At 42.5% G+C, this 27,589-nt stretch overlaps 1 long non-coding RNA gene across 1 annotated transcript; it reads right to left on the bottom strand.

Annotated features, from left to right (window-relative positions):
- Positions 1–2,499: 2,499 nt before the first annotated feature.
- Positions 2,500–8,311, bottom strand: LOC123377415. Its single transcript, XR_006582203.1, has 3 exons — positions 8,179–8,311; positions 6,658–6,870; positions 2,500–2,563 (listed from the first exon to the last, which is right to left on the bottom strand). It is a non-coding gene; the product is annotated as an uncharacterized LOC123377415 (long non-coding RNA).
- Between the last annotated feature and the right edge of the window lie 19,278 nt (positions 8,312–27,589).

Raw genomic sequence — 27,589 nt, 5'->3', positions numbered from 1 at the left:
AGATGAGATACATTTGTATATTTCCGGTCAAATTCTCTGCTGGACTAACTGCAATGAATTTGGTGGTGATATACTGCTAGAGAATCTGGTGTTCATGGAGTAAGCAGTATTTTACATGAATTTCTGATAAACACTGAGTGAATAACAAATTTCTCAGTTTGGTTGCAAAACAAAACAAAAAAAAAGCAAAAAAAAATGTTCAGGTCAAATGAATCATTTTGACATTTCAGGGGGGGGGAAGTTGTTTTCCCATCCAAAACAATGTTCTGAATTCGACCCAAATTCACAAATAGTTTCAGTGCTCTCCAAAAATGCAGTTGTTGGTGAATTTACTGTTTGCCAAAAAAAAAAATTGCCTGGCTCTATTCTGGATCACTTATCAATTATTTCAAACATAGGAATAGTGAAGAGGCAACCCTTTTCCAGTATTTTCCTTTGCTGCACATGATTCTTGTGGTCAGCAATGCAGCTACCAGATCACTAATCTGCCATCTGAACTTTGGGTGTGAGACCTTCCTTTGCTAACATGAACATGTGATATAGGTCCCTCACTAGCATACAATCTGAGACTCTGAGTTGGTCTAGGTAAAACGACTTAGAGTATCCTGTTCTTTTGTTGGAACTGTCACCATGGCGCTGACCATGGGCCAAATTCTGCTCAGAGTTACACCAGAGTAAACCAGGACTCCTGCGGAACTCAGTGGAATTACTCTAGATTTATACTGATGTAACAGAGCAAAATTTACCCCAGTGACTTGAGTCTTCTACCAATTGCATAAGTTTGACATCAGCTAAAATAACACAGTCTGGACACAACTTAATGTCGGGTTTTTCATTGTAAAACATCACTGAAGCTATACTTGTCTAGCACTCCAGGCAGCTGGCATCTTCAAGGAATGGGTTTAGTTAATGGAAAAGGTTTTGCTTGAAGTTTGCCAGCGAGAGATCATCGAGTTCTAGACAACACATACTGTGAGTATGAACTCCATACAACCTTTGGAATACCTCTGTGAAGGCAGGAAATTGAAATATTGTGCTATATTGGCAACTAAATGGTCATTTATCATCCATGCTAAGTTTGGAGTACAGTGAAATGATTTTTAAACCCCCACAAGGGCCCTTATTAACAATTTCAAGCTTTTTAAAAACCACATATATTTTGCAACATATTTTTAGTAAGAATATGTGATAATCAACATCTGTACCTCCCATTTGATTTGCCTCTCTAAGAACAATGTTGGACTATATTCAGACACAGAAACACCACATTAAAATACATTACAGTTAAGACACCTACTGACAAAAGCAAGGAAATTCACAGTTAAAGGAGAAAACATACCATATGTTCTCCAGTACCTAGTAACAACGGGGAGCATTCAGATAGTCATTAAAGTGGCCCCCAGTTGTGCCTAGGTATTGGAGAGCATATGGAACATTTCCCTCCTCATGTCTGAATTTCCCTACTTTTGTCAGCTTATGGATCAAGCTTGATTTTTTTTAATATAGAGTTTGGGGGATTCTTTAAGTAGTTGATTAGTTTGTAAAGTACCGTTTCATATAGATAATAACTGTGAGCCTGATTTTAAGAGGAATTCTGGACCACTGAAAACAAGGTCTTGTAAAAAATAAACCAGCCAGGCTGTTCACAGCACATCCAAGGCATATACTATATGAGGCAAAACTTGGCAACATGACTTCTTGCAACTGAAAAATGGCTCCTAAATTGTACATTTCAGTCTTTTGCTTTAAAATAACCCCACAATTTTGGAGCGTTTATTTCATTATTCTGTTATAATAATTATATTATGTTATTTAATTATTATAGGCCCTGAAGACCAAGGCCCACTGTGCTAGGTGCTGCATATACATTTAATAAGAGACGGTGCCCACCGCAAATAGCGTACAAGCATACAAATAGTCTGCAAGGCAAACAATGTGGGGAAAGAAATGGGGAACTGAGGTACTAAAACACAAAAGTATAACTGGGTTCATAAAGAATTAGATAAGTTCATGGAGGAAAGGCTATTAGCCAAGATGGTCAGGGATGCAACCCCATGTTTTGGGTGTCCCTAAACCTCCGACTGCCAGAAGCTGGGACTTGACGACAGGGGATTGCCCTGTTCTGTTCATTCCCTTTGAAGCATCTGGCACTAGTCACTGTCAGCAGAGAGGATACTGGGCTAGATGGACCATTGGCCTGACCCTGTATGGCTCATCTGATGTAAGTGACTTATCCAAGGTGTCACACAAAGTCTGTGGCCAGGAAATGAATCCAGGTCTCCTGAGTTCCAGCCCATAATCTTAACCCACAAGAACATCCTTTCTATATATGTTCAGTTTCACTTTGTAACAACATACCAGGTGGAGCCCTGTTGATACTCCAGACACCTTTAACATTATTTAAAATAACAACATGGCAAAAACAAAAACAGTAACTAACGCTCCCGCCCCCAAAAAACTCTATCCACAAGACATCCCAGTACCTGGGACTTTACTCACCAAATCTCCATTCTCTGGAACTGTCACTAGCATCGGGCTTCAGCCTATTCGACGTATCCCTCCACTGTGAAAAAATAGATCAGCCTAATTCAGTTAAATGCAGCCCAGTTCCCCTGCAACCGAAATATCAGATGAAAGTAACTGAGCAGTAGGAAGGGGTTATAGCCGGGATGAATGTGGACCAAAGGACAGGGGGTGTTTTATTTGGGGAGTGTTTAGCATGGTAAAAGGTTAGGTTACAAGTTCAGAACGTAGAGGGCACTATTATTCACTGCACACATTTATTTGCCTGTTTCCTACTTCTCAAAGAGCAGGTCTAACCCCAGGTGCTTCCCTGGACACTGCATGGAATAAACAGGCAAATATGTAGGTAGGACATAGCTGGCAAATGGTGGGGGGGGGGGTTGTGACTATTGATCATTTTTCAAAACCAAAAACTTTTGGGGTTTTACAATTTTTTCATTTTTTGTCAAAACAGAAAATTTCAAAATAACAAATTTAAAATATTTTTTTCAAACTTCTGAAAGTCGGTTTTTTGTTTTCTCCTTTATTCCTTTTTGCCCCTGGGAACAAAAGAATGAGGTACAAGCAGTTTGCTAGGTTGGTTTGTTTTGCTTTTGCTTATTCATTTTTTTTTCTTTTTCCACTCTGGAACTTTTCAAAACCTCCTTAAGCTTTGGGAAAGCTACAGAGTGGCAGAGTTTCCATTTTCTTTTTGTTGTTTTATGACTTTACCAAAGTTGAGGAAACTTTAAAAAGTTAGAGTGGCAAAAGAAAAAATGCAACAAGAAACCCTGATCATTGGTCCAAACTCTATTGTGCTTTGTTCTCGCTCTTATCAAAAATCTTTTTTTTTTAATTTTTGAATTAAATTATCCCTCCAGTTCCATCTCCCATGCTGGCCGCCTGGTATCCTGACTTGGCCTGACTCTTGAACCCAGCCCTCTGGTTTTGCTCTCAATTTTGATCTTCTGGTGTTCCAACGTGGTGGGAGTCCTGGTAATTCAGCCCTTAGCCAGTGCTTAACACTAACCCTTAGGCCAAACCCTTGCCCTGGTCCTGACATTCTAGAACAGGGGTTGGCAACCTATGGCACTGGTGCTGAAGGCGGCACACAAGCTGATTTTCAGTGGCACTCACACTGCCTGGGTCCTGGCCACCAGTCCGAGGGGCTCTGCATTTTAATTTAATTTTAAATGAAGCTTCTTAAACCTTTTAAAAACCTTATTTACTTTACATACAACAATAGTTTAGTTTATATATTATAGACTTATAGAAAGAGCCCTTCTAAAAATGTTAAAATGTATTACTGGCACGCAAAACCTTAAATTAGAGTGAATAAATGAAGACTCGGCACAGCACTTCTGAAAGGTTGCCGACCCCTGTTCTAGAAAATAAGTTGACTTTAGGTTGTGCTCAGCTAGCTCGTGTTAGCTAAGCCTTACCTCAGCTCAACCACTTTCTCTAATCTAGATAAAGCCCAAGAGAGTTGTAAACCTGGATCTGACTCAGGTGAAAGTGAAGCGGAGGTTGAGATTTAAACCAAAACATTAAAATAGTCATGATTCCCTAGCTCCTTTTCTCCTTCCTCTTCTAGTATCTCTTTTCCAGTTCAGTCTTACACATCTCACTCACTTCTGCCCCTTAAATAAATCATTATAATTTTTTTGTCATCTGACTATATAATGCAAAGGTAATATTTAATTTGAAGATGTGGGTTTAACCAGGATAATGACAGACAAAATTCATATAGTTACTGTACTAAATTATCTTGGGGTCTGGGTTTCCCTATCAAGTTGGACCACTTAACACATTTACATAAAATGGCAGAGAAAAAAATAGTTTAGAAGGAGGTTACAGACCAAGAGCAGAAAGGGACAAAAGAAGATGCAGAAAGCATCATTTTTACAACTTAATTTTATATTCAATTTTTTCAGCTTTCCTGAGAAGCAATGCATTTCCCTTTATTAAAGTCCTTGAGATAGCAGATACTCTACAATTCAGATTTTAACATTCTCTGTTGATGTTGACTACTCAGTTATTAAGTTGTCTTCCAGAAGTTCATCTGAACCTTCCATCTTAAGAATCTGTGGAGCAAACACATCAATTTTCTCCTTAAAATTTCCTTCATTCCCTTGATGGCTGACAGCAACATTGCCGCTGAAATTGTTGTTGAGTGCTCCTGTTCCTTGGCACAAGGAGAATGGGTGAGTCATTGTGGGTGAAATGTGACCTTCACTTTCCTCTTCTAGTCCAAACCCCCGAAAATACTCCACAGATCTCCATTCTTGGACCTTCTACATTCATGTGATACATGGTCTTCAAGATCAGAGTGACACTAACCAGACCCATCAGAGAAGAACAACATTACAAAGATTTTCCCCACTTTTCGTTTTTCAATCCCCACAAGCTTACAAATAAAAATGAAGCCACAACTGAACACGCACAAGGTCAATACTTTGCCCATCTCTCACTTACACCCTTTAAAAAATGGAAACACAAGTGGTCCAAAGCAACTTGGGGGTTTAGTTCAATTCTACAACTTTGATATAAGGTGAAATTTATAAAATATCAAGAAGCCCCCTTTCCGAGCACTAAGAGCATCTGATAAATACAGTGACTCCAAAAGGAATCAGCCTGTAACATATATTAATACTCCCAAAGCAGGCAGTGTAAAAATAACTCAAATTCCTCACTCCCTAGACATCAGCCCCAACAACAGCTGCTTTGCCAGCAGCCCTCCTGGGGAGATGAGCCTTGCAGCCTAAGCTGAAGTTTGACGGATTTGGGCAAAGGCAGGAAGCTCATCCCTATGGAAGGGAGCCCTCCCAGAAAGCTGGCTGCTGGCAGCCCCCGCACTTTTATACCAAGAGGCTGGGCATTCAGTTGAGTACATCGGAAAGTCTCAAGCATGGCCATACGGCACACCTCAGGTAGGTGAGTCTCAAGCCATTTAAGGCTTTATTGGTCAATACCAGCATCTTTAACTCCTGCTGGAGCCCACAGGCAGGCAGTGTGGATCATGACACACTCACCGAGTATGCTCATGGCGAGCTGGTGCACTTACGCAGAAGGCTGTTGCATTCCACGCTAGCTTTAGCTTGCAAACAAAAGATACATGCGCACGGGAAGCTCTACCCAATTGCACTTACTGCCCAAACCCACCATCTCAGTGACATATTTGTAGATAGAATGAGGCGGACCTGACTTGGAACTTACCTGGAAAAGAGATTGCCCTAAACACAAAGAGCAATTCGTTTTGCAATACGAAGGTTCAGCGTGGGTGATTTCAGTGCCCCAGGAGCTTTTATTATTAGTCCTTTTAAATGCTTTCTTGTGGAACAATTTTATCTGGATTATCTGCCTAAGATCTTATTATCCTTACACCTGAGGGGTGAAAAGGAAGCTGGCTAACACACAGAGACAGGAGATGCCTTAAAGGTACAGACTCATATTCAGGGTGGATGCGAGGCACAGGTAGAGCTCCCCCAAGAGCACAGGGAAGCATTCACCCTGCATCTTGCCTTAGGAGAGTGCAGGATGTTGTCCGCTGCCCAGCCAGCCAGCTCTGCTAGCTGATGTAGGATGCTGCCCCTCCCTGCTCCCTTTGGCACGTCTGCTGCACTAGGAGAAAACTGATCATGCTCTTGGGAGGACATAGAGATTGCAAAAGTGCTAGGGATGCACAAGAAGAGAGGACTCATTAGATTTTCCCTTTGAAACCGGCCCTGGGGTCAGGCACAATCTGGCCTGCATCGTAGCAATGAATTGGACAAAAGTTAACGTAAGTAATAGAACACAGAATTTTAACCCTTTGACTGATGGCATTTTCTACACTGCCAATTGCATTAAAACTTGGAAAGAGGTAGGAGCGGGGGTGAGTGCATGTGCAAATATTAGGTCTGCATAGATTTTGAAACTTGATACAGACTCACTAACATTTTAAGACTGTATTAAGGTCAAAAGGGCAACACTGCAGTTCACAGGCACATTCATTTTATTAATTGAGTCATAAGTTCTGGCAGTTTCCACATCCATTTGAGAACACGCATCAGCTGCTTTAGATTGCCATATGAGATCTGAAAACGTGCCAATAAGTCTGTTTGCAGCTCTTAAAAGTTGTTGAATAAAAACTTGGTTTAAACTATTGGCAATTACCTGGGGACGGAGCACGGGGGGAGAGACAGGGAACGACGTGTTTTGTGTACATTCCAAGTGCAATGGTAACTGATGTAAGTATGCTGCTCAAGAAAATACTGATTCGTTTCCAGATAGTTAGAGGTTTTCCAGTTCTTCTGTGTTTCTTATTCCCTATTGCCTCATGATCCTCTCATGTTCAGAAACAATCTCCATCCACTGGAAATACAATGGCTGAAAGAAATGGGAAGGTCATGTTGAATTGCCATGCTTTGTTTTAAGTTTGTTGAGCAAACATGGCATTAAAATATAAAACTGAAGAACTGCAAATTACACTGGTCCAAGGTCTAGACCTTGCTATATATTCTGTCCCAGACACAAGCCAATAAAAGCACTGCTAGACCATGCACCAGCGGTAGCAGCACTTTCTTGCAAACTGCCCAGGCTAGGAATGAATGCTTCCCATCACTTGAGAGCAGAGTTTCACAGTTTTCCCATGGCATGAAGTGATTGTTTCAAGCCCTGGTCATTGTATCGGAAAATCACGTCATTCTGATTGCCTCCTTGTTATTTCCCTTCACCCCGCTCAGTTCCAAGAGGATTTTAATAGCCATATTCTCACAAAACTATGATGCAAAAAACCTGAGCTGGCTGAATACTGCAGAATCAGCCTGTGCAAATATCTGTTCCAAGCCTGATTGGCTCTGACCACACATGTGGCCTGTTCAAAACCATTCAGTTGTTTCCCCTTCACCTTATTTGGGGGAATTGAGGTTTGTTTGGGTGCCATGATGCTGCTAGGAGCACACAGATGCTGATTTGGAAAATATCTGAGGTGCCCAAGTTTTGAAACTGAACCTCCAGAATTCAATTCTTTGCACTTCCACTGTACCTTAGCGTTAATAAACATAGTATGCAAATTCCTGAATTCTGATTTGCTATTGTCCTGGACACATACCATCTATATGTAACACACACATACAGCTGGCTAAATCAACTTGCCATTTCCATTCAGATGATTGTTTTTTTATTCAGTGACATCTCTTCAATGTTTTTGTTCTACATCTCTGTGATTTAGGTTGCAGTATCTTCAAGGGCAGGGATATCATCTTTCCATGTAAAAGCAGCAAAGAGTCCTGTGGCACCTTATAGACTAACAGACGTTTTGGAGCATGAGCTTTCATGAGTGAATACCCACTTCGTCGGATGCATCTGTTATAGTCTATAAGGTGCCACAGGATTCTTTGCTGCTTTTACAGATCCAGACTAACACGGCTACCCCTCTGGTATCTTTCCATGTATTTGTCAAGTGCCATTTACCTAATGATGCCCTTTATCGAGATAGATATTTTATGTACTTACATGGCCCCTTCACTGTATGTAATAGGTTGTACCTTCAGCTGGCATACAGCAGCATATTTCCATTGAAGGACCGGTAGCCACCAACAGAGTCACAAGGGATAAACCTCACAGTCATCAGTGATAACCATCCTCTGGACCCAGTCAGTTTTTAGCGGAGCCTTTCCTATCTGAGATACTTACACACGTGCTTTTTCACACCACTCAGAATGCTTCCTAGTGTGGGAGTGTTCTGCAGGCTGCACCTCAGAGACGCTTTCATTTAACCTTTTCTTTATCATCTCTTGTAGCATCAATAGCAACCCGAATTGTCCACCATGGTTATTCTGAAAACTGACACAAATTCGCAACATATTCCAGTGTTGCCAAAACTGCATTTTTCACAGAAAAAAGTTTCACCCAGAAATTTCACCCAGCACTAGTGTGGTGTTTTTATCTTGCTTCCACTGAGGATGTCCCAAGCCGCACTGTTATAACACCGCCTGGTGCACATGACAACAAGCTCTGGACCTGGGTTGTGACAGGAAAGGAAAGGGGAGAGAAAAGAACAACCATTTGCATTCAAAATATATTTGGATGGCTGGATCTCGAGCTGATATAAATCAACACAGCTCCTTTGGCTTCAATGGGGATACAGTAGTTTAGAGTGGCTGAGAATCTTTGGCCCAACATTTATAATGCTATGCGTACTGTAAATGCTTTTCATGTTTTAGGAACTTAAGCTTTCCAGTTTATAACTTTAAAAATAGGAAGTGTCCTGTCTAAGATAACACACAACACTACAGAACCAACTCACTTTGCCATTGGTTGTTAAACAACTGTAAAAACATTAAGCACATTGAGTGGGAAGGACAACCCCAGAGGATTGTTCCCTTGCAATAAAGAAAGTGGGCTGGGTTGCTTTAAGAACACACTGAGCTGAATACTATTTTGAAAATAAACAGGCACCTGATGTTATTTATCTAAATTGATGGTGGGTTTATATTTTTGATGATTCCAGTCCAATTGCATGTATTTGCAAAACTTTCAAGGATGCCTGGAGTCCAGTATTTATTAATGCTACCATCTATTTTAAAGGAATAGTAACTCCCAATTAGCTGAGGTGGCTAAGAAAATCATCATATATTCTGAATGATGAAAGATCACAGAAGGAGGTCCACTAATGGATGACAGGTGCAGCAGTGAATGGCATCTAAAGAGTGCAAGCCAAAATCTAAGACATCTCTGGATATCATCATTCATTTTAAACAGCACGAGGTCAAAAAGAAAAGTGAGACCTATGGTTTAGAAGGTGTTGAAAATGACCTCTTTTTTAACCTCACTGATTATTCTTCTTTAAATAAAGATATTGAAAGTCAGTTGCATGCAGAAAATAAAATGTTAGACTAGGATTCCTAAAGCATGGCATAATGGGAGCAATGAGGCACAGAGAATCTTAACAGCTTCTAAATTCTAATTACTCTAGAAGATTTCTGGGAATTCTGTTCTGTTAAACCCCCTGACATGTATTTGTACTTTCACACCTACTGCATACTGCAGTTAGAATATTGCTTTTGTTGCATTAATTCAGAATGTTTCTTTAAATAGATTTTTGTGACATTAAAAATATTGTAAAATAAAGCTAAGACATTAATTGACTGGATGGAATTCCCTGAACTGGATTAGTCTTTGATTTATTTATTTTCTAAAATACAGCAATAGGCACCCGTCCCCAGTGCTTTGGGATCCTAGCCCATCAGCGAAGAATCACAGCGTAAACAAAGGGACTGCCCCTGAATATTTTGGTCTCAGCCCACAACCTCTTCACCAGCCCTAACAAACAGGTCTGAAGGTGGGATTTGCAGCACCTCTTTTGATCTCAGGTGTGTCCATGTGGCCCAGGGAGAGAGCACATCAGTCTCAGTAACCAGGTCCCAAACCATTTAGGGCTTTATAGGTTAAACTGCAAGCTTATCGGAAGGAAGCCAGTGCAGATCACAGAGCACTGGTCTAATGTGCTCCTAAAGTGCAGCTCCACGTAATAAGGGAGCTAGCTGCAGCATTCTGCACTGCCTTCAGCTGCCAAGTGGCTGATAACTCAGTGATGATGTTCTGTACTGCTCTAAGAACTCTCTTTCTGATCCCCTGCCCCCACCTCTGTGTAGTCCAAGGATACAGCTCCATTCTAGCAAAGCACCTGAGTACACTGAGGCCAACAAGACCATCACATGCTTAAGGCTAACCTGGAACCTACGTCTATTGCTTTCTCTCTCCTTTTTGATTAACATGTGCTGCCAGGTTCTACTTTCTGGAAACTGTCTCAAAACTTTGCATCAGCTCACACTGAGATTGCCTCCAATCTCCAGCAGTTCAGCACCCCAGCATTCTAAACCATAGATCAAGCTTTTAAAAATACATAATTTTTCAGCACATACATGAAATTTCAACCTTAAAATGCTTCTGCCTGTAGAATAATGTACTTTACCGTATGCGTTTTCTTTTCCTTCAGTCACAATGAGACCTACAAACCAAACCAAAGGAGATGTTTTATCCTCAGCCATTGTCATGTTACCTCTTAAAAAATTGCCAGCTGCAACATACAGAGGTGGCCCTTAAACTAGATAAGAAAATAAGATGTGCAGTAGTAGTTAACCTTAGCATATGAGTGCTCAAAGTATAGGAAGCAATGAAGTATAAGGCAATACTGCATAGACTGATTTATCCTACTCTTCAGTTTTTAGTAGAGCCAGGCAGGAAATGACTTTCCCATCCCGTAAAAAAAATTGAGATTTTGAAAAAAAATTCCCAGACCAAATTGGCTCAAAAAGTAAAAAACTTTTGTGAACTGAAAATCTGTAAGACAAAAAAAAAAAATCAGACCAGGTCAATTCTGACCTATTTTCATTCATTTATTTTTACTATAGTTTTCTTACATTTCTAAATGAAAAGCCATTTTGAACCGGAAAAACACAATTCTTCATTTTGAACAAAATTTTGATTCAAGACATTCTTCAAAACTGACCCTTTCCTGCAAAAAGTTTTCTGATACTTAGCTGAAAATTTTTAACTTTTAGCACCATGTTCTATAGGCATGAGTCTATTTTTCCAAGAGCTCACAACTCCAATGACTTTACAAGAACACTTTTAAAAAATATCCACTTTTAGTTCAACTGGAAGGATGACAATTTCAGGCCTAGAAGAATTACTTTGACCCACCTAGGAACAGTTACAGGAAAAGGGGAGTGGGGCTGCATTAAAGTTAGACGTTTGCCTCTATTGAATCAGGGCCACCGGGGGGGGGGGGCAATTTGCCCCAGGCCCCGGGCCCCACAGGGGCCCCCACAAGAATACAGTATTCTATAGTATTGCAACTTTTTTATGGAAGGGACCCTCAAAATTGCTTTGCCCCAGGCCCCCTGAATCCTCTGGGCAGCCCTGTATTGAATTACATCCTGCTTGTGCCCACTGTACTATTCAAGACACACACAAGTGGGTGCTTTATGAGACTCTTGAAACCTTTAGATGAACAGGAGAGTAGCTAATTGGAGCCGTCAACACCCCACACTTTTTCTGTCCTATAATCCAAGGCCAGGAACCTTGAATAAAGCATGCCCTGAGTGCCTTCAACTGGATGACCTTGCAGAAGGGGTCTGGCTATTCTTTAAGGTGATAGCACAGCCCAGAACTGATGGACATATGTAACCGTCAGTTACACAAAAGTTCCATTAAACATGGCTGTAGTCCACCTTTCTAGGTATCTTTATGTTCTATGCTCTGTGTGTCTATAATTATAGGGGGTGCTGGTAGCAAGCCCTTTTATTAAGGCTGCCTAACACGTCCCATTTTCATGAGCTCAAGTGTGCAGCCATGCAAGGCAATGGCAAAGGTGCTAGAACTAGGGATGCTACTGAACCCTCTGGCTTGAAGTGGCTCCATTATATACAGAGTTTAGAGGCTGGTTCAATGGTTCTCAGGACCCCCATTATAAACATTGTTCTACCACTACTGGGCATAAGGCACCCTCCCTTCACTACCTTGTACCAGCTCCCCATTCCACTGCTCTCACACCCCATGGGAAAGGAAGCAGGCCCCATAGAGCTGCTACATTCCCTTTCCCTCCCTCTGCAGGTGGCCAGGAGGAGGTAGAAAACAGAAGGGCAGAGTCTGGCCTGCCAGCATGTCAGCAAACGCAGAAGGCTCTGGGTATAGACCTGGCTGAGATCACTCCCTTCCCAAAGTAGCAGGGAGCCCAGGATGGAGATTGTGACTCAGTGATCATCATCTGCCTCACGAGCTGCTCCAGGGGCAGTACAGCAATGCACTGCTCCTTGCTCAAGGCAGAGAATTATTTCTTGATCTAGAGCCATATGCATACTAAAAATGTGTATGCATGCACACACACACAAACACACACACTGGAATGCACAAAAGTAAAATTCTTCAGTAGAAGTCTATAATATGTTCTTTATTTTCCGAAAGCCACACATTTCATAAAGCATTCATCTTGCTTAATCTCGCAATCTTTGTGAAATGTGATAATACCACGAACAGACAGGAGTAGTATGAAAAGCAACTGGTACAAAGAGATATCATTCATATTTCTAGTAGCAGGTTAGGTGCATTGGAATCTGTTTTTCATGATTACTTGGTACAGAAAACTGTTGCAGCTGCTGATCATGCAGAGATAATATTATATTTATATAGCTGTGGGGTTTCAAAAGGATTTTCCTTTTCGCAAGGAGAAGCCAAAACAGATCCGATGACTAAAATATAAGTCACATTCCTGGGCCCTATCCTGCTCTCACTGAAGTCAACGGCAAAATCTGAAGGACTGTATAATGCAATTTTTACTCCTCTTGGTGAACATTTACTCATGAAAATAGCCCTACTGAAGTCAGTGGGACTATTCAGGTAGGTTAATATTTACCAGTAGAGGGGTAGCTCTAAATGGTAGCAGGAATGGGCTCATTATACCCCTTCTGCTTTTTTGTTTTACATATGAACTCTATTTAGTTTTTATTTCTGTAAAGTAAAAAAAAAAGGCAGGTAATGTTGGTTTCACTTACCTAGATTAAAACAAACAAACAAAACCTTTGCACTGCCAGTCATCCTTTTTGCCTACATATTGTTAAAAAATGGTTAAATCCTGCCCTCTATTACTCTTTCCTTATCAGAGGCTGGACAAAAACAATATTTAAACATTTTATTTTTTAAAAATATATAATTGTTAAAAATTTTAATTGAAATGCACATTTTATTTATCTGTTAGAAAGGCTACACTCAATCATCATTGCAGTACAGTTTATTGCATGTAAACCACAGCTTGGGTGATGGAGGGAAATAAAGGGTAATTTAGTCTGGAATGTATCCACTAGGGGGAGCTAGTAGCGTAGTTGGGTGCCACAAGGTCCAATTTTATTAAACATCTTCAACTTGAATGGTCCTGTAGAATGTGCTAACTACTTAAACTGAACTATCTATTCAATCTTGTATTTAGCAGTGACACTCTGAGTACCTTTCCCAGATGTGAAGAAGAGCTCTGTGTACCTCGAAAGCTTGTCTCTCTCACCAACAGAAGTTGGCCAATAAAAGATATTACTTCACCCACTTTGTATCTTCAAAAGACGGAGATTGAGGCCTGATGCCACATAATTTTGTCAAAAGTACAGCAAGATCCAAAAAACAAACAAAGAATCATTAAAACAGGGTTGGATGTCTGTTTTGTTGGGAATTTTAACCCATTCCTCCTCCCACTTCGAATTTAAGCTTTCATCTAAAACAGTCTAACCTTGCATTCTCAGAGATAATTTTCAAATGTGAACTAGTGCAAAGTTGCCTTGCTGAATCTGAAGGCAGACAGCACTAGTGCCTCTGCTGTCCCCTGCAGAAGCAGCAGGAAATTCACAACACTGGTCAATTTCACATGTGCCCTCTGAGTCTGAAGAGCAGCACTGTTCCTGCTCTTGCTAGGGCAAACTATGAGCAGCAGCAGAGGATGTTAAGAGCTCCATGTAAAGAGCAACACATGAGAAGCAATTTGCAATGCTCGAGAACATTTTATTGGTCCTATAAAGCCTGTTAACTATGCTGCATATTCTTGTGCACCATCTACCATATCCTGCCTATTAACTATTGATGATATGAAAATGTATATGAAATGTATTGAGCACTCCTGTACTAGAGATACTGTTGCTATTTGTTTCCAGCAGCCAGTGCACCAAATTCATCAGATACCTGGCTAGCCAGAAGCTGGTATGAAAACATGAAACCTGAGACAAGTATGACCCAGGGACAGAATGATGGGAAGTCTCATAGAAATCCTCCACTTTCCAAGCAGCTAGGGATGGGTGGGGCTGGACTTCTCACTATGGTCTGTCCTTGGACCTAGCTGGTGGTCCCCCATCTTTCATAACATCCTTTGGTTTAGTCCTCCACACAGTGGGTGGCTGGTAAATTCTGCAAGTCCCGAATGAAAATGTGAGTGTGTATGATGGCCAAATTTCCCTGGGTAATCAGAGGAATCACTTCTACAAAAAAGCAGGGTGTGGTACAAAAACATTCAGATGCTTCTAGTCTTCTGTACTTTTTTGGGGGTGGGGGGGGGTAATGTGCAGAAGGACATTCAAGGTTTAATGATGGCCATCATTTTTGAGGAGCACACGTTAGGAGCAGGACCTGTTAGTTCCTGGGAAGAGATGACTCCTAGGTTTTACGTTCTAGCACAAATTTTAGCAACCACCACAGAAATGAGGAAATGTAGGCCACGTAGTATTCTGTGGTTAGCAAATGCACATAGATGATTGTTTGGATTTACTGAGTAATATTGTTTTGGAAATTAATAAAATACCATTTCAATTAGGATGCAAAATTGTTTATAAATGCGAAGGTCACACTAAGCAACTTTTCAGTACATTTATCTACGTGCTCGCAGTAACCATTTCAAGGCAAGTGGGAAAAGATGGCAAAAATCGCTGTACTAAAGTTTGTGTGTAATGCAGAGTTTTCCAATAAATAAAAAGTTAAGAACAGTGTCAGTATTGCTATGTTGGCTCTTGACAAGTTTCTTCCTTGGATTTGGTTCTCTCAGTTCTGGCCATTGGTCTAGGACCTTAGAAACAGGTCACCATTTATACAGGAACCATGCCTCAGGGTACATCTATAGAGCAAAAAAACTCCTGTGACAGCCTGGGTCAACTGCCTTGGGATCGTGATGCAGGGCTAAAAATAGCTGAGACACATTTAGGCTCAGGATGGAGCCCAAGCTCCAAGACCTTCCCCCCTTGCCGGGCTCCAGAGCCCAGGCTCCAGTCTAGCTCAAGCCTGAATGTCTACACTGCTATTTTTAGTCCTGCAGCACGAGCCGAAGTCAGTTGACTCAGGTTCCGAGGCTCCCTGCTGTGGGTCTGTCTTTGTGTGGATGTACCCTTTAGATTAGAGCAGTGGTTCTCAAACTAGGGCCGGTTCAGGGAAAGCCCCGGGCCAGTTTGTTTCCCTGCCGCGTCTGCAGGTTCGCCTGATCGCATCTCCCACTGGCCGCACCACTTCCTGCAGCCCGCCTTGGTCCCCACCAGTGGGAGCCACGATCGGCTGAACCTGTGGATGTGGCAGGTAAACAAACTGGCCCAGTCCGCCAGGGGCTTTCCCTGAACAAGCGGCGGCCCTAGTTTGAGAACCACTGCTTTAGAGGTCAGACATCTCTCTGCGGCTCTCCTGGGGTATGATCCTAGATCCACTGAAGTCAATGGCGCTGCTGGGTGCTCAGCATCTTGGAAAATCAGCTCACTTATTTAGATGCCTAAATATGGTCTTAAAAGCCTAACTTTAGCACCCATTTGTGAAAATTTTGGAAATATATTCTAGCAAAGGTCCTAAAATTAATTTTTAGTCCACGTCTACCCAGATGTCTGAACAACTTGGAAATGTAAATAAAACTGAACCTCTCAACACCAAAGCAAAGGAATTATAAGACTGTATTAGCCCTTGCTATCATATCAAAACCATCTAAAGCTTCAGGTTCTAGCTCCCTAAGTCACCAGTGGAAACGAGTGCATGAAAATGAAGCTGCCCGTTAGTAACAAATTGAAGTAGAGATATGGTTAAACTAGAGTGCTTTCACACCACCCCCTTCCTTGTGAGAGACTAAAACTGCGGGTCAGAAAAAATGAGATTCAAATCCATAGGGAAGCATAAAATGAAAGTCCCTATTTTTCCCCCATTTACAATGATTTTAAATTATTTAACATACTAAATTTGAGTGAGTCAACCTAATTTCCAATAGTCTTAGTAAACAATATTATACTATTAACAGGGAAAATTAAAGAATTCAATAAATGACAGACATGTGTCTGGATAAAGAGACTAATTGCCTACAACAACATTTGCACGCTACCTTGTTTTATTTCTTTTCTTTTGGAGCTGATGTAACCTTTCAAGAGCTGAAAGATTTAGAAAGCCACACAGCATTTCAGTGGGTTTTCTATTAGTATACCCCATGCAGAGAAAACTGGCAATTATCACCTTAGTGGAATCTGGTATGCCTGTGTTACATTCCCTTTGACCTGCAATGTAGGTCAGAAGATGTCACTTTCTGGAGTTCTCTGGGGCCACTGTGTCGTCAGAGTTTACAATACTGCCTTGTGGTTTGCAGAATGCACAGGAGTCTTTTAAAATGTGTTGTGCCAATGCAGACAAAATCTGGCAACGTCTCTCTTACTCTGTCACACTACAATTGGGTTATTTCAGCTGCTGTAAATGGGACAGCCAAACTCTGTTCTCAGTTACATCTCTGCAAGCCAACTAAAGTTAATGGAATTGCAGGGGTGGATCTCAGGGTAGGATTAGCCCTGTTATCTCCAGTGCTAGTTCCCATGATTCAACATTGTCACACATCCTCACTAAGGGCCAAGTCCCGATCCCATTAAAGACAATGACAAAACTCCCATTGGCTTTGACGGGACCAGGCTTTGGGCCTACATGCCATTTTGGAAGTGTAAAGTGAAAGTTCTGAAGACTGTTTTTCTTGAACCCATACCAACAGTGAATCCTTGGAAACCAATCGTCACAATTTATGGCCCAGCTCTGCAACAATCACCTAAGAGTTGTCCTCATTCATAAACACTGAAAACAACCAAATAATCCTATTGAAGCCAACGAGACTATTCATGTCCATCAGCACCCATAACCGTACCCTGTCTGTAAGGCTCACCTGTTCTCCCTGGTCTGTAAGGAAGCGGGTGTTGAGTCTGGCAGGGTGAGTCTCTGGAGGGATTGCGTGAGGAGGCTGATTAAATTTTGTTATGTCAGTGTTGTTACTCAGTTGTTTGATTTGATCAGAGGCAATAGATGGGTCTGCTTATTTTGGTCTATTGTTAAAAGGCACCCAGAGCATTGCATGGACACTCTTATTATAGCTTAGTAAAAAATTCAATAAAGCAATTCATAATAGGTAAGCCATAGAATCAGGCCATAGTCCCTTTAAAATAACATCCGAAGCAATTAGTTGATTTATACATCACTGGTTTGCAAAGGTGCAAAAAACACAAAGGTAACAAAACTGAGCAGAAAAGAACAACTTTGGGGGGGAGGTTTTTGGAGGGCGAACCAGCCCTTGGAGTATAAGTGACACTAAGCTGTGGGGGTGGGGTTGTTTTTCATTTTAGCCACATACTGCAAGACTTGCCTCCTGAAGTCTCTAAAACTGTTTTTAATATTTTCCTTGCTTAGATTGTAACTTGACCCAGGCTTTAGATTCATGTTTTGTTCATGTAAACCTTTTATGCTGGATGACTTTACTTGTCTTCCTTACCCCAGAAAGTCAGAAGGGAAACATTTTTAAAAGCTGTGGCATTACTCAAGCTGTGAGGTGGGAGACTCGAGAGCAGCAACATCTTAAAACATTCTGCACAGGGGCAAGCAAAAAGTCAATACGGAAATACCATAGTTAGGCTCTTTGTAACTCGCTGGAAGTGTGAGACAGCAGTTCATTTCCTGATCAGTCATGTGGAAATGGTAAAAAATAATTAAGAGCAATGACTAATCACCAAATCAAAGCAAATATTAAATAAGCAAACTCTATTGCTGAGTTTTGTGCGTAAATAAGCAAAGGCATTCACGTTTAGCCCTTAAACCAATTAAAAAAGGTAAGTTTGAAAGAAAAAAAACTATTCAGTTTGTGGCTATATTATGTTGGAACATCAGTTACACAAGCTATTGGAATTGCTGGAGCCCAGCCATGTGGTTAAAATTGGAATAAAACACAAGGAATCACTTTAAAGTCAGAAATAAATACTATACCAAAAGAAAGAGAATGTATATAGTCAAAGCAAACTCTCCCTCCAAGCTCATATCCTATCCCAATTATATTTCAGTGTTCCTCCAGAGCTGGAAGTTTGTAATGACAATAATTGAAGATTGAATCTCATATGATCCAGATGACTCTCTGACTATGTAGTAAAAATTTTAGCTGCATTTCCTGTCCACCATTTGCACCTTTATAGATGTTTAGGGCTACCAAGAGGGTTCTTAAACCTACAGATGATGAAAATATGTCAGTCCCTCCTGGCAAATGAGGTGTGCAGTACATCTGGGAAGGGGCATCCACACTGCTAGTATAAAGCTGTTGGCCATAAAACCGAGGTATTAAAAATCAATGTCATTTGGTAGCATTAATAAAAGGCAAGTTGCCTGAGCAAATTAGATTACTGGGACAAGATGCACCAAAGCAAGTTAAACTCTGATCAAAGTCCCTTCCCTGCTGCCCTCCCTCTAGTTCTCCACTTTTTTTTCTGCTCAGACGTTTGTTTACCACGCTCAGCTCTAGCCTCGCATCTTCTGCATTTAGTAACCCCTGTGCTCCTACTGTACTGCATCACCATTCCAAATGTTCCTGATTTCATCTTCCAAGGGGCCAGATCCTGCATGTGCTTAATTTCATGCACTGTGAAAAATCCCCTTGAAGCCTGTCCATCTATCTTAGGGTAGGTCTACACTACCCGCCACATCGGTGGGCAGCGATCGATCCAGCGGGGATCAATTTATCGTGTCTAGTCTAGACACGATAAATCGACCTCTGAGCGCTCTCCCATCGACTCCTATACTCCAGCACCATGAGAGGCGCAGACAGAGTCAACAGAGGAGTGGCAGCAGTTGACTCACTGTGGTGAAGACACCACGGTAAGTCGATCTAAGTACGTCAACTTCAGGTATGTTATTGACAAAGCTGAAGTTGCGTAACTTAGATCGATGTTCCCCCCCTCAGTGTAGACCAGGGCTATGGGGACCATGTCCCATAGTAACTGAGAGCCCCACAATCTAGCAAATTTCTGCTCCCAACACCCTCCTGAGATAGGGAAATATTATCCACATTTTACATGTGGGGAATGGAGGCATGGAGATACCAAGGGCACATCTACATTACAGCTACAGCAGCAGTAGTGTTGTAATGCACACACTTCTTACATCAATGGAGAGGGAGTAGCTAGGCCAACCGAAGAATTTTTCCATTAATCTAGCTGTGTCTACATCAAGGGTTAGTCAAGCTAACTACAACGCTCAAGAGCAAAATTTTCCACAGTCCTGAATGACATAGCTGGGTCGATCACATTTTTAACTGTAGACCAGGCCTAAGAGATTTGCCCAAGGTCCACACACAGTCTGTGGCAGAGCAGGGGACTGAACCCGAGGCTCTCAGTTTCAAGCTAGGGCCCTAACCACTGGCCTATCCTTCCTCTCTGGGCCAGTCTTTGTAGGATGGAGGGCCATGGTTAAGGCACACCAGTAGCAATCATACTCAGACATGGATGCTGCTGCCACCAGGGGCGGCTCTAGGAATTTTGCTGCCCCAAGCACGGCGGCACATCGCAGGGGGGCGCTCTGGCGGTCACCGGTCCCGCGGCTCCGGTGGACCTCCTGCAGACGTGCCTGCGGAGGGTCCACTGCTCCCGCGGCTCCGGTGGACCTCCCGCAGGCACGCCTGCGGATGTTCCACCGAAGCCGCGGGACCAGCAGACCCTCCGCAGGCACGCCTGCGGGAGGTCCACCGGAGCCGCCTGCCGCCCTCCCGGCGACAGGCAGAGCACCCCCCGCGGCATGCTGCCCCAAGCACGCGCTTGGTGCACTGGGGTCTGGAGCCAGCCCTGGCTGCCACAGCTCTAGTAACTTTTCCCTAGATGGCACAGACAGGATGCTTTTTCTGAGAACTGAGCGCAACGTCTATGTTTCATCAACACAACTTGCTGGCCAATCAAAGGCCCAATCCAACTGCCATTGAAGTTAATGTGAGGCTAGCCTTTGAAATCAATGGGAATTGGATCAGGCTGTAAATTTCTAACACATTTATAACATGGGCCTGTGGGGAAATAAAACCTCCTCGCCATGCTGATCAGGAAAGCAATGCTAGAGCTGAGCTGTGTGCGGGACCTAAAATAACAATAACTTAAATCAAAAACTTTTCTCCAGATTTCCATTTCCTGAGTTATATAATATAGAAACATAGAGCATGGTGACACTTTTAAATACGATAATTTTTTTTCCATTAAAAAATTCCAATTTTCCCCCAGTTAAAGTCACCATTTTCCAGTGAACTCTACTCAAATGGAGTTTGGTTCCTGTGGAATAGCACCAAAATATGTATTTACTAGAGAGTAGTCAGCCTGCAAGGCTTTCTGCCATTATTGTATTCGTTTAGAAATATGCAGAAATTGTTCATTACGGGACTAAAATAATATTAGTACTTGCTAGTAAGGGAAGGCATTTTTAGCAAGTTACCATGAGTTTGAACCTCCATTGTCTGAAAGCTGGTTACAGATCCCCCATTCTCAGTTGCCCAATCCTGGCATAAGTCAAAGCAAACTTGGTGGATCCGAGAATCCATCCCTTCATTGCTGAACATGACTCAGGCATAATTTTGGGTTTTTTTGCAGCTAACTATAGTTTGTGATCTCTAAACCAGTAATCCTGAATAGCACCTCTTGTACTGCTTTTTCTAGAGATGCTGGGCCAAATTTACCCTGGGATTGAAGTAGACATCACAACCTTGACTTCAATAGATTTGTAGCTGTGATGTAAATGGGTGAATTCAGTTCCTTGCTTTTCACTAATAGTGTTGTACATTCACACTCACCCCTATGTGACCAGGTAAATATGGTATTTGGTTTCTAGGGAACACTTGTTTATCCCAGATAAATAAGATGTTCCTGTGTGCAGAGTATCAAACAATAACGACCCCACATAGCAGCTCAGAACCAGGGGGCATGGGGGGAGCAGAGATGTAAGGACTTTGTCAGTGGGTCAGTGGAAGGGAGGTGAAATAAGCAAGAGTGATGGAATCTAATTTAGAAAGCACCGTTGCTGATAGGATCTGTGCCTCAGAGTAATCCTAACATATTGAGCTATACTCATCCCTAGTGTAAATCCACTGGAATTCATCAGGGATTGATTTTGCCCAGTAGCTGTTAAAATCTCAACACACCATTTGACTCATGGGAATCACATGACAAACTGCCTCTAGTGACTGCTTTGACAAATGAGCAGAAAGACAGGGCGGGGGAAGGGGGATGGAGCAAGTCACAATCAGGAGCTCTGCCCATGGAATCAAAGAAAAGTTCACTCTCAGATATTTCCAAGCAGTGTTAGTCTTCTTCACCAGCAGCTACTGCCCAAGAAGTCAGCCATATGGTTGCTTTTACATTAATCCAAAAAATATACACCGGGCCATTTGTAGCACCAACCACAGAAGCAACAGTCAAGGCAAGGATGGTAAGACACCTGGGGACAGCAGTGTTGAGATAACACTTGGAAGAGAAACACCAGCTTCAGTGGCAATAAGCTTAAAAAAACAAAGAGCTACTCGGGTGGCCAGGAGAGAAAGGCCCTGAGAAGAAATAGACCAACTGCTACTGATTTGTAGAGAACTGTCTAACCCTCCCCCATAATCCTCTAGCCCCACATGGGTAGTAAAACGTCTAATGGGAGGGAAAGTTCTGAAATGCAAAAGACCAACACCAGAGTCTTCTGCCGGGACAGCACTAATGACTAATCCAAGGCAAGTGCTATTTTGTGGAATAACAGCGATGTAAAGCTAAGTGAAATCACCCGTGTGCACGGGCTTGGAATTAACCTGGCAGAGGCAAACTGCTTTTGCCATTTAACATCATTTCCAATTCCAGCAAAGGGTTCATAAAAATCCAGGGCTGCAGCTGAACCCCATGAAGGTGTTCCTTCACGCATGCTCCGTGCAAAAACACTGCTCCTCAACTTGGTGAAGTCATGCACAAAAATGTAAGAATTGAAGCACAAAGGGTGTCTCTCCTGATGACATATTAAGCGGCCGCCCCTCTTTTCCAGTCTGGAATGTTCTTTTTCAGTCTCGGGGGGAAGTTAAAGATCTGTAACTTTTTTTTTTAAAAGTACAGGATTATCCCAGTGTCCTGGCCAACATGCTCTCTATGAAAAGAATTTGAATGTTATTATCTGTGGCTTTATATAGATTACATGTTAATCTTATAACACATTGCTCAGTGTCCAATCTGCCTGCCCTATCCAACTCCTCCAGACCAAAAAGCACCAGGAAAGATGCAGGGGACCCAACTAACATGCAGGTATGAGTCCAGAGAGAATGAGCTGCACTATGCAGATCATGGTGGAATAAAGGTCCACCTAAAACAGTTGGAGAAAAGACTTCACTACAAGGTGAGTTATGGAAAGATTCTACCTTGGGTCTTAGAACCTGAGAGGGAGAAGTGGAGCGCATGCTTCACAATAAGGAGTGGATACTTAGAGTGAAAACCTGGCCCTATTGAAGTCAGTGGGAGTTTTCAGTGGGGCCACGATTTCACCCTGGTATTTATCCGCCTCACAACGGTTGATATCTTCTCTTAAATATCAGACCAGGAGGCATGACCTGTGTGAAGGTTAAGGGCTGATGAATCAGGTTGTCCTTGTGACTTCTTAAAATGGAGTATGGAAAGAATTGTGTTGTTTCTTTGTTTTACAATTTTTGTGAGGTGTCACCACAGTTGCTAGATTAGGAATGAATTTCCCCTAGTAATTCAGCAATCCCAAATCTGACTATGGTTGCCTTACATCAGAAGGCACAGGTGTTTTAAACACAGCTTTTACCCTTTCCAGTGTGGTATAGATTTGCATAATGATGCCTTTAGAAATTCAGGTTTGTTTTTCTTCACACACAGGCCAGAGCAGATCTGCAGGCTATACAACACCTGAAAACTGGTACACATCAATCTACTGCAGAGCAGAGTGAAGTTTACTCACAAGTTTCTGGGCATTGGATTCTTTACATCAGGTGTTTTTCTATTAAGATACAGACTATGCAAATCCCAAGCCTTGCACACTGCTTAAAAGTACACATCAATGTCCTTTGGGTATGATAACTCTGACAGTGAAAAAATATTAGGGATGGTACATGCAGATGTTTGGAGATGATGCGAACTCCAACAAAAACAAAACAAAAACAAAAACCAATTAAATGTGGGGAGAACATAATGTTCCAAGACTTCAGTTCAAGTAGGACATTTGCCGGAACGTCCTGCATTTTACTGCACACTTGAGAAACTTTCTGCAACAACAGCAACAGAAGCTGTACATGCCTGTCTTACCAGGCACAAGACTAGAGGGTTAGATATTATCACAAACTCCTCCCCCTGGAAAACATATTGCCAGTATGAACTGGGCAGACTAGAACTGAAAAACTGGATCTGAACACTTCTAAACTTTAGGGTAGTTTAGACCTGCTACATCCACATTTCGTAGCTTGGGTCCCTTATAACTGCTGACTCCAAATGCTAATTTTGTTAATATTCTTCAGTCCTCTGAACTGACGTGTAGTGGGTTAGTGGTGGTTCCTCCCCGTCTGACTCAGTGAGGGGCCACTCTGCCTCACTACATCAGTGGGCAGGGAATTAGCAAAGTCTGGCGTGAAGATCTGGGACACCGGTGGCAGGGTGGAGAGGACTCACGGTCTTAAGGGGCTCCAGCTTTCAGGCCGGGCAGGCTACAAGCAGTCTGTACTCAGGCCCTAGGCAGGACAAGGCACCAAACAGTCTAAGAGCTCAGCCCTCAGACAGAGCAGATTAGTGAAGGTTTAGGGCTCAGGCCCTGTGGCAGGGCAGAGAACCAAGCAGTCTAGGAAGCTCAGTCTTCAGGCAGGGCAGAGCAGTGGATAGTCTAATGTCCAAGCTCTAGTGGAAGGAAGGCTAACACAGGCCTCCTGGCCTACAGCTGGGAGTCTGCCATCCCCGGGGCGAGGTGGCAGGGGGACCCAGGCCCACCCAACTCCACCAGGTCTCAGCCCAGTGCCCTAATAGTGGTAAAATGTTTCTGCCACTGGGTCAGTGGGGAATCCAGCTGCAACACGCTTAGTGGGTCTCCAGCAGCAATGCAGTCAGACTGGCATTGGCTACCCCTGGCATTGGCCACTTCCTACCCTCCCCTTGGGGTATACCTGGATCCATGGGTGTCCTCCGTCTCCTCCGAGTAGGTAGCTAGCAGCAGTCCCAGCAACTCCTCAGTGTCTCAGTTGGCCTCCAGCCAGCCCTCAGCTCAGCCAAGCTCCCCTCCTCACTCGGGAGCGGGCAGAAGGCGTCTGTCTCTGCCAGTGGTTGCAGCCCAAGTGAGCTCCAGGACCTGCCCTTTATACTTCCTGTCCTGCCTCCTAACTACCAGGATGGGTGGGCACGGCCTGGCTCCGCCCACCTAAGTGGTTCATTCCCCTCTGACTCTGTGGGAGGCCACTCCAACACAATACATGGCACTAGTAGTCAGCCAAGAGAATGGTGAGAGAATTTGATTTTTAGGCTGCAACTTCTCTGGCACCTGCCACTGTTGTTGAAAATGTTGATAGTTTTCATTTGAGACTGAAAGTGAAGATGCAAATACTCCTATCATAGGACCAGCCTTCCAACATGTTAGCAAAGTCAAGCATAAGTTACATGTCTGAAAAGGAAGAATATACTCCACACAGTAAGAGTATGAATATACTGCACACATATAATGGGCAGATTTAGTATACTTAAATCATTCCTTGAAGATATACTGATTTCTGGAAGAACGTTCCTATTAATGTTGGGCTAATGGTTTCAGTTTAAATCCAAACTGATACATGTTTTAGATTGCCCAATTCCTCTGCACAACAAAGCCTGGACATTCCAAGTTTTATAAGTAAACCACAAAAATATTCTCACTATTTCTCCATATCCCTGTTTCACCTCTAGTACACTAGTGCATCTTCATTTTTCTGAATACTAAAAATCCTATAGAACTGAAGGCGTACGGAACTATTCACCCATCAATAATTGTGAACCTGTTTCCAGTAGGCCTTCTAACATGGTAGACATACTAGTCTTCAATTGGATGACTATGTAGGATGTGGAGTGAAATGTCCCTCAAAAGGGGAATAAGGACCTAAGAAAGTTGATAAAAATAACATTTACTTCAGGATTACAAGTCCTTAACTTCACATCTTTTTCTATATGCAAGTGGGCAGAACTGCGGTTGTTTGCAGGGCGGGTGCAAGGATGTTTCGCGCCTGAGGCGAAACTTCCACCTTGCGCCCTCCCCCGTCCCCAAGCCCTGCGGTGGCTCCCTGCCCCCCCCCTCCTTGAGGTGCCCCCCCCCCGCGGTAGCTCCCCCCTCCACCCTGAGGCGACCCCTGTGGCAGCTCCCCACCCTCCGCCCTGAGGCCCCCCCTCTGCCATGGCAGCTCCCCCCCCCGGCCCGGGGAGCCATACGGCAGCTGCCCACCCCAGCTCCATCCGCCTAAATGCCGGCAGCAACCGGGGCGGCCGAAGATCCGGCCGCCCCAATCGCCGCCAAAGGAAATGCCGCCCCCCCACTAAATCCTAGCGCCCTAGGTGACCGCCTAGGTCACCTAATAGGTTGCACCGGCCCTGGTTGTTTGGATTAAAATTTCAGAAGTTTGCAGGAACACAATGGTTTGCTAAGGCTGATCAAATTCCAGCATCTCCAGGCTCAGCTATCGTGAAGGCCATTTAACTTATTTTTGCAAAATGCGAATCAGTACTGCTAAACTTTCCATATTAATTGTCCCTCTGCTCCACACACTCTGGGATTAAAAAAAAATCATTGTTCACACCATTTTCCATGATTATTTTTTTTACCAAAATTTTATTGAAATCATTTTTGAAAATGTTATGAAATATTTTCATCTACTGAAAACTGCATTTTCTTATTGAAAACCAGGTTTTCAGTCAACAACGTGTTTTGAAAATGATGCTGATAATTTTAATAAAAAATAGATTTTGGAGGGTAAAATGTGGGAAATGGGTGAAACCCATTGAAACCGAAAGAAACTCATAACGTCAACATTTTGCCAATTTTTTGACCAGCAGTAGCTGAAGGTAGAAAGTAGGGTGACCAGATGTCCCAGTTTTATAGGGACAGACCAGATTTTGGGGTCTTTATAGGCTCCTATTACTCCCCACCCCCTGTCCCGATTTTTCACACTTGCTGTCTGGACACCCTAGTGGAAAGTGAGGGCAGCTTTGTGTCTTCCCAGGACAAAGTCTACAATCAGTCTTCTTCTCTGAGAAGATGAAGAAATGAGATGACAGTTCTCCCAACAGCTATATCCTGTTCAGGAAAATGGCTATGGAAAATGGTTAGGTGAGTTGTTTGATTTCAGCTGAGGTAGATGAATGATTCACCAATGAATTTACAAGCCAGTGTTTATTTTCTCTTTGCTCTCCTTTTGTCTTCTATCCTGTTTCAGGAAAAAGAGTTTTGTTCATATAATCACGATGACACTAAGGGCTGATGAGAGAGAACCATGTGGAAACTGATCATTTTTTCAGATGATGTAATTCCATTTAGATAGTTTGATGGTGATTAGGTGGAGGAGGAATTTCAGCAACAGCCCTTATCTTACCAGGATGAATTCCAAGAAAGTATCTGCTTCATATTATATTAACCACACTTTGAAAAACACTTATTACAGAGGAAGAAAGGTAATAACCATGCAGAAAAATACCTGGATATATGTTTATTTCAAAAGATATTAATATTTTAAGACTTAACAGAAGTTTTTAAGTATCAAACTGATTTTTTCAAAAGTGGGCCCCATCCTGAGCTGTTATGAAGCAGCTCTTGGAGCGATGCCATTTTATACCTGCTGAGGATATGACCCATAGTTTCCAATTATTTTCATTTCATTAAATTTGCACTGTTTCGAGTACTGGTGAGAAAATGACACTTACGTAACCAGATGACAGAGTATATCGGAATATAATAAATGCAGTCAATGCTCATCACTGTGATGATGAATGAATTATATTTTGCAATGGACTTCTGCTTTGTTATGGATTTCCTTCACTACTAAATGGCACTTTAACTTTAATACTTCACTCGACAAGTGACTACTTAAATGAGTGCAAAGTAACAGGCTTGTTGGTCTCTATGACAGGCCATACATAATCACCATAGAAATATATAATTACACCTGTCACCCTCATCTTTTGTAATTGATTCAATAACTAACAATGTCAGTAGTAGCAGGCTAAGCTTAGAGGTCTCACTCTGTGAAAATACTCATACATGGCTAAACATCTTGGTATTTTAATTGCTTGTCATACTGCCAAGGTTC

Source organism: Mauremys mutica, chromosome 9 (genome assembly GCF_020497125.1).
Source record: "Mauremys mutica isolate MM-2020 ecotype Southern chromosome 9, ASM2049712v1, whole genome shotgun sequence".
Classification (NCBI taxonomy): domain Eukaryota; kingdom Metazoa; phylum Chordata; order Testudines; family Geoemydidae; genus Mauremys; species Mauremys mutica.
The sequence above is the reverse complement of the archived record's forward strand: the minus strand, read 5'-3'. Positions and strand labels throughout refer to the sequence as shown.